The sequence below is a fragment of the Dipodomys spectabilis genome, unplaced genomic scaffold (assembly GCF_019054845.1).
Source record: "Dipodomys spectabilis isolate Male_0828 unplaced genomic scaffold, ASM1905484v1 ptg000173l, whole genome shotgun sequence".
NCBI lineage: Eukaryota > Metazoa > Chordata > Mammalia > Rodentia > Heteromyidae > Dipodomys > Dipodomys spectabilis.
This window is the reverse complement of record NW_024870850.1, coordinates 1,546,574-1,557,259: the sequence shown is the minus strand read 5'-3', so window position 1 is coordinate 1,557,259 and position 10,686 is coordinate 1,546,574. Positions and strand designations below refer to the sequence as shown.

Here is a 10,686-nt window from a genome sequence, read left to right as displayed (position 1 = left end):
CCAATACTACAGCCTTGTACAGACTGTTCACTCTCCTGAAGTAGCACTGTTCTCCAGAGTCACTGAAGTCTCTGCATGGAATTTGGACCTAACATATGCTCACAAGTTGAAAACATAGAATTGCTTTTGATATTGACTTAGGTTTGTGATAGAGAAGAATTTCTTCTATTATTACAAGTTCTCAGACCACTGCATCATGAAAATGTCTTCATCTATGTTAATGTATTAATAATGATCTCTTTGAAGGGGAAAGTTTAGAATGCACAAGTAGAACTCAATCTCAGCACTGACTGTGAGTTATTCACATGTAATTGTTAGTTTCAGCAGCATCATTGCTTCCTGAGGCAACAATAAATAGGCACATTTTTGGAGGCCTCTGCATATGGAATTGTTGTGGAAATCTCCCTGTATCAACCACCATGTTCTGTGGCTGTTATGGGCATTGTGTGTGTGAACTGACCCTCTGGGTGTGATGCTCTTAGAACTTTAGTTGATCTCACAGGCATAGACTTTGTCTGGACATTTCACCATGCACAGCACATGGCATCCTCTGAGGCGATCCAGTTGCCTCATCCCAAATGGCTTTCATGAAAATATCTCCAAGATAACTCCATCTCTCAGCCTCACTCTCTGCGGTCTTGGATGAAATCATAACTCCTGGGGTAAAGAAGGCATATGTACAAACATGTTTTCCGACTCATGTTTTTCTCTTGAATGAAGGCCACAGATGTAGAGCTGCAGGGTATACTTTTACACATGACTTCTGGGGCTTTGATGAAAAGGAAGCTATAGTGTAGAGCTCTATCAATAAAAAGATACATATGCACATATAAAATGTATATAAATATACATACCTGACAAGAGGTCCTCACTTCTAGACAGAATTTCAGTGCGGCAGAGGCTTCAGGGATGTATCTTTTGTCTTTCACACTCATACTTCTCCAGCTTCCCCTCCCTGTCAGGTCCTTGGCTGGCACTACCTGCTTCTCTACTATGAAGCACCGAACACACATGGATGGAGACGTGATGATCGCTGGGTTTTTCCCTCTCTATGCTTTGGGAATCGATCGTAGTAATAGCGATTCTTCCAGGCAAGAAGACCACACACCGTAAGTAACTCATCATTTTATTCCCATTTACTGTTCTGAGGATGGGCAGTGGCTGAGGGAGCTCTGGGTACACACATCAATGTTCCGTCTCCTCTCCACTGACCTCCTGTCCCTATTGCACCAGGAACAGCTCAATTTCATAATTTAGTCTTTTATCCACTGCTAGTAGGAGAGGATTCCATCTTGTTCCATATATCTTCTACTTTTCAGGTTTGTAGGGTCCTCACTTTAGTCTAGAAACTCTGCATCTTCTCCATCTCAGGTGCCATCACAGAAAATGAAGGAATGTTATTATAATCAAGCTGAGTCCCTGGAATGAGTTGGGTCTAAAAGGCTGCAGCTACATTTTCTGTCAGTAATCTGAGAACTTTTCCTTATTAACACCTATATTTTGAAGACATGGATACAAATTCTTATGGAAGGTTGGTGGCTCATGCCTGTAATCCTAACTACTCATGGGGCTGATATCTGAGGATGGAGGTTTGAAACCAGCCCAGGCACAAAAAAAAATCTGTGAGACTTTAATCTCCAATTAACAAGCCAAAAGCTGTCAGTGGAGATATTTCTCAAGTGACAGAGTGCTAGCTTTGAGGAAAAAAAACTCAAGGGCAGTATCTGATGCACTAATTTCAAGCCCTAGGACTACCACACACAAAGACACACACATACATTATTACTATAGACAAGTAGATATTGTTGCAAACAAAGCCTTGTGTCATTATTTCATATCAGAAATGTTCCACAATCCAAGTGTTACCAGACAGATCAGCATTATCAAAGATCCCTTAAGGGAGAATTTTATCTGCCCTACTGAATTCTCCTGTACTTGTGCACATGCATATTCTTGGCTTTTACTTGGTACCAGAGAGTTTCACTAATAAATAGCCAATAAAGATAACAGAAAAATGACTGTGAAAAACTTCAAGAAATTCTAGCAAACTATCTGGTTCTTACTGTAAGGGAAACTGTCATTATTTTTATCATTTGCACTTCTTCTCAAGTGCTACTATGACAAGTATAGGCTAATGTAGCTGCCCAAAGATGAGAGCAGAGATCATAGGACAGGAATTAACCTCTTCCCTGCTATAGAAGATAAATATATATGTGTATATATGTATGTATACATGTATTATACATTTATATGTATATATACATATATATTTACCTTCTTTTATATATCATATATATATATATATGCCCTTGTCTTATATGTCACTGGTGTGTTTTTCTTTCTTTCTTTTGTGGTGGTCCTGGGAACTGTCACTAATCTGTTTTGCTGAAGGCTAGTGCCCTAGCATTTGAGCCACATCTCCACTTCTGGCACTTTCTGGTGATTAATGAAGATAAGAGACATACAGACATCCCTGCCCAAGCTGGCTTCAAAACACTGCCCTCAGATCTTAGTCTCCTAAGTATCTAAGAATACATATGTGAATCACTAATGCCTGGCTTAGTTTATTCTTTTTATTCTCTGCTATTTAACCATGTTTAGCTGATTTTCATTCTTTTAATTTCCCAAAATGTTTGAGTACTTTTGTTACTGTGCTAGTATAAACACATTGAGTATTATGCTTTCAGCCAATGGATGTTTCTTTTTCTTTTTTGGAAGGCTTTTACAGTTTATTAATCCCTTTCTGAAAAATTCGTCATCACCACAGGTCTAGTCAGTCCAGGATCTTTATTCCTTTGGCTGTTATCCAATCTCCAGCTCACTTCTTGCCAGCTCCAACATTGGCTTTTGCAGTCGCTCTAACTTTCTAAGTTCTGTTTTTGCATTCCTTTCGCTGTTTCCTCAAGGTCTTTTCTTTTCATACAGGCCATGTCTTGCATGTCTGTGTTTGGGCTCATTTTCCTTTGCATAATCCAAAGAATCATAAATCACGTCAAATCCAGTTGTTTTGCCACCACCAAAATGGGTTCCGAATCCAAATACAAAGATGACATTGGGTGTGGTCTTGTACATTTTGGCAAGTTTTCGACGAATTTCTGTCTTAGGTACTGTTGCCTTTCCAGGGTGAAGGACATCAATGACAATCTGCTTTCTCTAAAGTAGTCGGGTGGTCATGCACTTCCTGGTCCGGATAGTTACTGTCTCATTCATGATGGCAGCAGATCTTCGGACAGCCAAGGAGGAAAAGAGTTGATGGATGTTTCTTATTTACCCACAGATATGAAATGAAGTCTGGTTTAGGATAGTAAAATTTTATGCATGTTATTGGCTATGGATAGCAATATTTATCCACTAAGACTTTCTTGTAGACAAATGGAGCATGGTAATTAGAGAGCTGAGAGATCTGACTGAACTCTGCAACCACTGATGTTACAGCTATGTTTCTCAATTGTTACACAATATGGTGCTTGTGTCAATTCTCTGGTTCATATTGAAGTTCCACCATGCATGTCTCATACTTTGAGTAGTGTTCACTCACTATATTTATGACCATTTTTATATCTTATCCCTCATCCATTTTCACTCTGCCATATCTGTCATTTCTTCTGCTCATTTTCAGAGTCCTGAAAGAGCTAGAATTAGAGGCAGTAGCCATGGTGACTAGCTTGCTTTGCACTCTGGATTGGCTTTTTTTCTCAAGGCTGATGCTCTATCACTTATCTACACATCCACTTCTAGTTTATTGTTGATTAACTGGAGATAAAGTGTCATGGACTGCTCTGCTGCAGCTGGCTTTGACTCAAGATCCTTGCCTCTCAGCCTCCTGTTCAGCTAGGATTGCAAGCATGAGCCACCAGTGCAGGTAGTTTCAATTTCTTGAGGAATCTCCAATCTTTTTTATACATTTTTATTGTAAAAATACTGAACAAAGGGGTTACAGTTACGTGAGCAAGGTAATGAGTACGTTTCCTATCAAGCATTTTTACTTCCTCCTTTGTTTTTCCCCTACCATCCCTTCCCTTCCATCTCCACAAGTACATTCCCTCCCCCACCTAAATTGTAAAGTTTGTTTTTCAACATAATATCTTGTGCATCTCATTATTACAATGGGTCAACCTGTATGCCTATTTAAGCATTTTGTGTTTTCCCTTCTCCTCCCCAAATTAGAGAAGTGTATATACAAGATGCAGGGCACCAACATCAAATACAGTGAAAACAGGGGTTATGCCACAGAGGAGGAACATACAAAGAAATAAACGTTGTACATTTTTAATGTACAAACATTGTACATTATAAACACGTTAGCAACAATAGCAAGAAGGAAAAAAAAACACATGTGTCCCTATCTTGGGGTTCATTTCATTTAACATCATCTTATATGGTCATATGTACATAGCTTTTGAATATCCAATCTTTAAGTTTCATATAACATCACCAAAACTGCAATCTGTGTCTGGGTTGGTAAGCAACCCATTTATAACTGATTTGTATTTTCCTGATTGCTCAGATGATTGAACCTTTCATTCTTTATTGATTTTCCATTTATACTTTTTCATTTTTAAATTGTCTATTCCTTGATTGGATTATCCTACTGGTGATTAAGTTGTTTTCCAATATGGTATTATTCCTCTGGGCGATGAATAGCTAGCAAGATATTTAACAATGCATTTGGCTATTCCACCATTTCTTTCATTGTGCCAAAGCTTTTTAATTGGATAAAACCACAACTACTTTACATTTCCAGTGCTGGGAGTGCAATTTAGTGCCTTGGGAATGAGACAAAGTATTCTACAACTTAGTTAAATCCAGAGCCTAATTCTTGCTGTCTGGTTTGAGTTCTATTTGTTACCTATGTATGTAGGTTTCCTTCCATTTTCTCTATTACTTGTAAAGTTCCAGGCTCTATTAAGAACTGACCAATTTTAAGTTAAAAAAAATTCAAGTTGAAAGATAGAGCTTAGTCTCAGTGTGCAAATGGAAACCCAGTTTCACAGTGCCACTCCATACTAAGGGTGCCATCTTTAGGCTCTGTATTGTTTGGCAACTTCTCCAAGAATCAGATATCTATAGTTGTTTGCAATTACTTCTTGGTCTTATATTTCTTTGATCCATGTGTCTGTTTTTTTTCTGCTATTATGGCACCACAGTATAGAAAAACAGATACAATGATACTTCAGTATTATTCTTGTGCCTAATTATAGCTCTGGCTAATGGAGGATTTACTTTTTTATATATAAATTTAGTCTTCCATGGTCTATTTCTGTAAAGAAAGTGATGGGGAATTTTGATGGAAACTGCACTGAATCTGGAGATGATTTTTCAGTAAAAATGATTATTTTCACCATGCTGATTCTTACATCCAGAATTGTGGGAGGTTTGTGTTGATATATGTACTTTTGTTGCTTTACCCTCTGATTGTTAATGATTTTGATTCAGTCTGATCACCATGTCATTTATGTAGAACCTCCTCTTTGCCTTATTGAATACTATTGTGTTTTTTTCTCTGATATTTTTTCTTCTACTGATTATTTCAACTCCTTCTACTGAGTTGGGATTTATTTTCCTAGTTTCTAGAGATGCAATGTAGGGCCTTTAGTACAGTATCTGCACTCTTGATTTAAGCAAAGAGCCTTACAATTTCATTTTTTCCTCCTTTTTCTATATCGACGGATTCTGATATTCTGTGCTTTTGCAAGGAAATTTGCCTCAAAAAACAATTCATTTAATCGTGCTGATCATTTAATTAACTTGAATAATTTATTTATACATGGTTGAAAAATAATTCATTTCTAAGATTATGTGCATATTTTCTGTTTTTTTCTTATGTTATCTGCATATGTGCATGAGAGACTCAATATTTTAAATATATGGTTAGTTTTGTTTCCTATCCCATGCTCTTTCCTGGAAAATTCTCAGTAGGTTCACAAAAGATGATTTATTCAGACTTTGGGTGAAACTGCTATGTAGGTGTATGCGAAGCTCACCTTGTCAAGGGTGAAACTGAATTCCAGTACCTCCCTGTTGGTCTTCTCGATGATCTCTCCATAAAATCTTCAGCTTTTATTGTGTCGAGGACTATTTTAAAGTTTGCCTAAGTATAGTTAAATGTTTGGATTGTCTGTCAATATTCATTAAGAATTGCTATGTCATCTTGTTGATTTGGTCCCTTCATCATTGCATTGCAAACTTGTCACATTTTGCTGCTTTGATTGAAGCCTATTTTTGATGTGATTTCTGATGGATACTTCTGATTTCTTTTGTCTTTCATTTGCATGGACTGATTTATTGCATTCCTTTTTACACACATTGTATATTATTAGAAAGGCGATGTACAGGCTGATTACAGTTATGTAAGTTAGATAAAGGGTAATTTGCTTTTTGACCATTGTCACTCTTTCCTCACTCTATTTTTCCCTCCCATTCTCACCCACAAGTTGTATTGTACATTTTGCATATAGTGTCTAATGAGAACTGCTGTTGCACTTGTTCTTCCTTTCACCCATTTTGTGTCCTCATTCTTTCCCCCAAATAAATGAACAACAACAACAACAAAAAAAGATAAAACAAAAGAGCAACAAAGAAAAAGAATCCCTAGATTCCATTTCCTGGAGTTTATTTCAATGAATATTATTTTATATGATCAGATGCACATAGGTATTGTGCCTTTGCATTCCTCTCCTAAGGATATTCTCCCTTGTTCTCATTTTGCAGAATGGCTAGACACGTGTAAAATATACCATGTCCCAGTGGGGTTTTTATTCACATTCTACTACAATGAGGGAAAACATGTTTCTCTGCATCTGGCTTACATTCCTTTCTTCCAGTCATTGAGGAACATTGATGAAGAATTGAGTTTCTTGGAATCAATAAATCATTTGGCCTCGAGTTTTCATTCATTATTGACAGATTTTCCTGCATTTCCATCACAGTCATTATTGACAGATCACATCTCACAACTGCCTTTATGTAACTTGTTTTCCAGGTTTTTTGGAGCTTCTCCCACACTTTCTTTCCTTTTAGAGACTTCAGTGGCTATTGAGTTCAATAGTGGAGAACATGGATTTCTGGATTAGGAATTTCTATTAGTCTGTTATGGATTTTGTGGTACTTAGAGGGTTTAAAACAGATTGCAACAAGCTCTTTTGGAAGGATGACAACAATTCATCTTGGGGAGGATGAAAGAAAAAGAGAAAATATGCACAAATAGTAGAGGGTTATGCTCAAATCTGTAAGTGAATGTACAGAAATGCTATAATGAAATCTTTTCATTATATTTTTTGTGCTTTTCTTTTTTTATTTTTTTTAATATATTTTTATTGTGGAAATACTGTACAGAGGGGTTACAATTACGTGGGTAAGATAATGAGCACATTTCTTATCAAGCATTGTAGCCTCCTGCTTTGTTTCCCCTTCCCTTCGTATCCTTCCCCCCCCACCCCCCACCCCCATCCTCCCCCACCAAAGTTGTAAAGTTCATTTTTCGACATAACGACTTGTACATCTCATTGTTGCAATGGGTCCTCCTATATCCCTGTTTTTACAATTTGTTTTTTCCCTTCCCCTCCACATATACCAACATCATATATAGTGAAAACAGGGGTTGTACCATGGGGGAGGGACATACAAGGCAACAAAGACATAATCTTATAAATATGTTAGAAACAATCACATGAAAGATCTCTCTCTCTCTCTCTCTCTCTCTCTCTCTCTCTCTCTCTCTCTCTCTCTCTCTCTCTTTGTCAGTCATGGGGCTTGAGCTGTAGACCTGGGAGCTGTCCCTGAACAATTCAGCTCAAGGCTCATGCTCTACCACTTGAGCCATTGCGTCACTTCTAGTTTTCTGGTGCTTTTTTTTTTTAATTGTGATTAAGTGATTACATAATTTCCCAAATTTCACAGTATTGTGGAATAATGATGCTCATTTAAAGTCACAAGCTCATTCTAACTTTCCTGGAGCAATTTATCTATCACGGTCTATAACATATAATGGTGTACACATATACACCATACATGTGATCAGCAGCATGGGGATATTTAGTAGTGGTTCGACCAGATGAGTGGAAGTTCTTTGTTTCTTAAGTCCTGTTAATTTTGTCATATCACCTAACATTTTTTTCATTATATTTTAAAGAGTTTTCCCTTTAATATTTTAAGATACAATATTAAATCATACACATGAAAACTGTAACTGCTTTGTATTCCTCCCCTCATTTGTAATATTAGATATCCAACTTTACATTTTTCCTATAGTAATCACTACATTTATTAATAATTTTTCCCCTCAGAAGAATTATCCTTACAATTTGTATAGCATATTTACTAGATTAGAATATTTTCAGATCAGTTGTATGGCCACTCTTACCAATAGGTTTTATACATATTTTAAATCTTATTTTCTTTAGATACTAGTATAGTGGAATTGATATTCAACATAAGAGTTTATTAATACATTGCCTCTTGACCAATGTATCCCTTTTAACATTCTTACCAACTCCTCCCACACCACCTCTTCCTTCACTTTTCTTACTTTTAGATTATGTATTGAATTTTTGTCATTTAACAAAGAAATTTATATATATATATATATATTGATCCTTGTCATACATTTAATATGCCCTCTTTACCCATCCCTTCTCAGTTTTCTCAGTACTGTGGCCTATACAATGCATTCTTTTTACATTCTTCTCATTTCCCCATTCATACTTCTATCCCTCTTCTTCTTTCTTACCCCCCCAACACATTCCTAGTGCACATTTTGTTGGGCTTTGACTTTATATTTCTAAAGAATTACACTAATTGTGTCCTCCATTGAGTCTCTTATACTTCAATAAATTCATTTATAACTTATTGATGCTTACTTCCACTGTCACCCAGTTACTGAATCCCCAAAACATGAATATTTGCTTTTCTAAAATACTGTTGTCAAAATTTAACAAAACATTTTTGTTTTTTGTTGTTGTTGTTTTTGTTTTGGTCAGTCCTGGGGCTTGAACTCTAGGCCTGCGCACTGTCCCTCAGCTCTTCAGTTCAAGGCTAGTGCTCTACCACTTGAGCTACAGTGCAACTACTGGTTTTCTGGTGGTTTATTGGAGATAAGAGTCACATGGTCTTTCCTGCCCTGGCTGTTCAATATGTTGGGTCTGTAAGCACAGCTTGGTATAGAATCTTCCTTAAAGGACACTTTGCTTCTGAAACATGCTCTTAAATTGAACACTAGCTAGCCTATCTTGCCATATAAACACATAACATAAATTGGGTACTTAAAAGCACAATATTTATTTTTCAAACAGATGAAGCTATTATCTTATAACAAAGGAAACAGAATATTTGATGTTTCATGAAAGCCTAATTCATGTTTAAGAGACACCATCTTTTTGTTGTGGTGTATGTGGCAGTGGGAAAAAGTCATTCTCTCTCTTGGCTTACATACATTTCTGAATCTCATTCATGACATACTCCCTTCATGTCCTTACACTACATTCATATTCCATCTCAACTGAGGCTAATATTTTAACATGTTCATTAGCAAAGAAGCAAGCATTCAATGCAGCAAAGTCATAAGTTTTGAAATACTCCTAATTTCTATGCTCATTATGCAGGTTTGTCTTCAAGAACTATCAGTTTGTGTTGGCTTTGGCTTTTGCTATTGAGGAGATCAACAAAGACCCTCATATTTTACATAACTTGACACTGGGATTTGATGTCTATGATGTTCAATTTGGAGCTTGGAGAGTATTTAAGAATCCCTTCATTTGTCTCTTTGGGGAGCATAAGATTCCAAATTACTCCTGCATGAGAGACAGCAGGTCTACAGCAGTGCTTACAGGACCACTAGGAGTAACATCTGCTCACATTGGGACATTGCTGCAACTCTACAGATTTCCACAGGTGAGGGATACAAATATGGATAATTTGGTGCCATTTTAGGTATTAGAAGAGAATGATAGGAAGAGCCTGGATTTATGAGCCTATCAAATTTTATGGTATCAAAAAGTAACTACTCCAAGATAGTGGGTTATGTATATTCCTACAGTTTGGGAAAAGAGATAGAAGAATTAGACTAACAAGTGTATTATTTATTATTTCAAGTCTTACCAATAATTTTCTTTTTAAAAATGAGGAAATGGAAAATGACTTTGAGGTGTGATCTGAGGAGCAGAGGACTGGTAACTCACACCTGAAATCCTAGCTACTCAAGAAACATCTCCAATTAACCAACAAAAAGCAGGATGCGAATGTGTGGCCCAAGTGGTAGAGTACAAGCCTTGAGGTAAAAAGCCAAGCAAGTCTTTGACCTTGAGTTTGTGCCCCTATACCAGCATGCACATGCACACAAACATAAGCACACACACATATGTGTGCGCGCGCACATACACACACACAAGATATTATGTTGAGTATAACAAGTCTAGCTTAGAATGAGAAGTGGAAATGTTTACTCTCATATGCAAAAAAGTTAGATCTAAAATGTGAGCATGTAGTATAAAAAATATAGGACACACACATGGCCATTTACATATATATATATGTATGTGTGTGTGTGTGTGTGTGTGTGTGTGTGTGTGTGTATAATCAAGCTGACTAAAGTATGGTATACATAAGGGTAGAAAACCATACTCCCTTCATGTCCTTACACTACATTCATATTCCATCTCAACTGAGGCTAATATTTTAACATGTGACTGG

The 10,686-nt window shown here is 36.8% G+C and overlaps 1 pseudogene; it reads right to left on the bottom strand.

Moving 5' to 3' along the window:
* Nucleotides 1-2,714: 2,714 nt before the first annotated feature.
* On the bottom strand, nt 2,715-3,210 carry LOC122119767 (annotated as a pseudogene).
* Between the last annotated feature and the right edge of the window lie 7,476 nt (nt 3,211-10,686).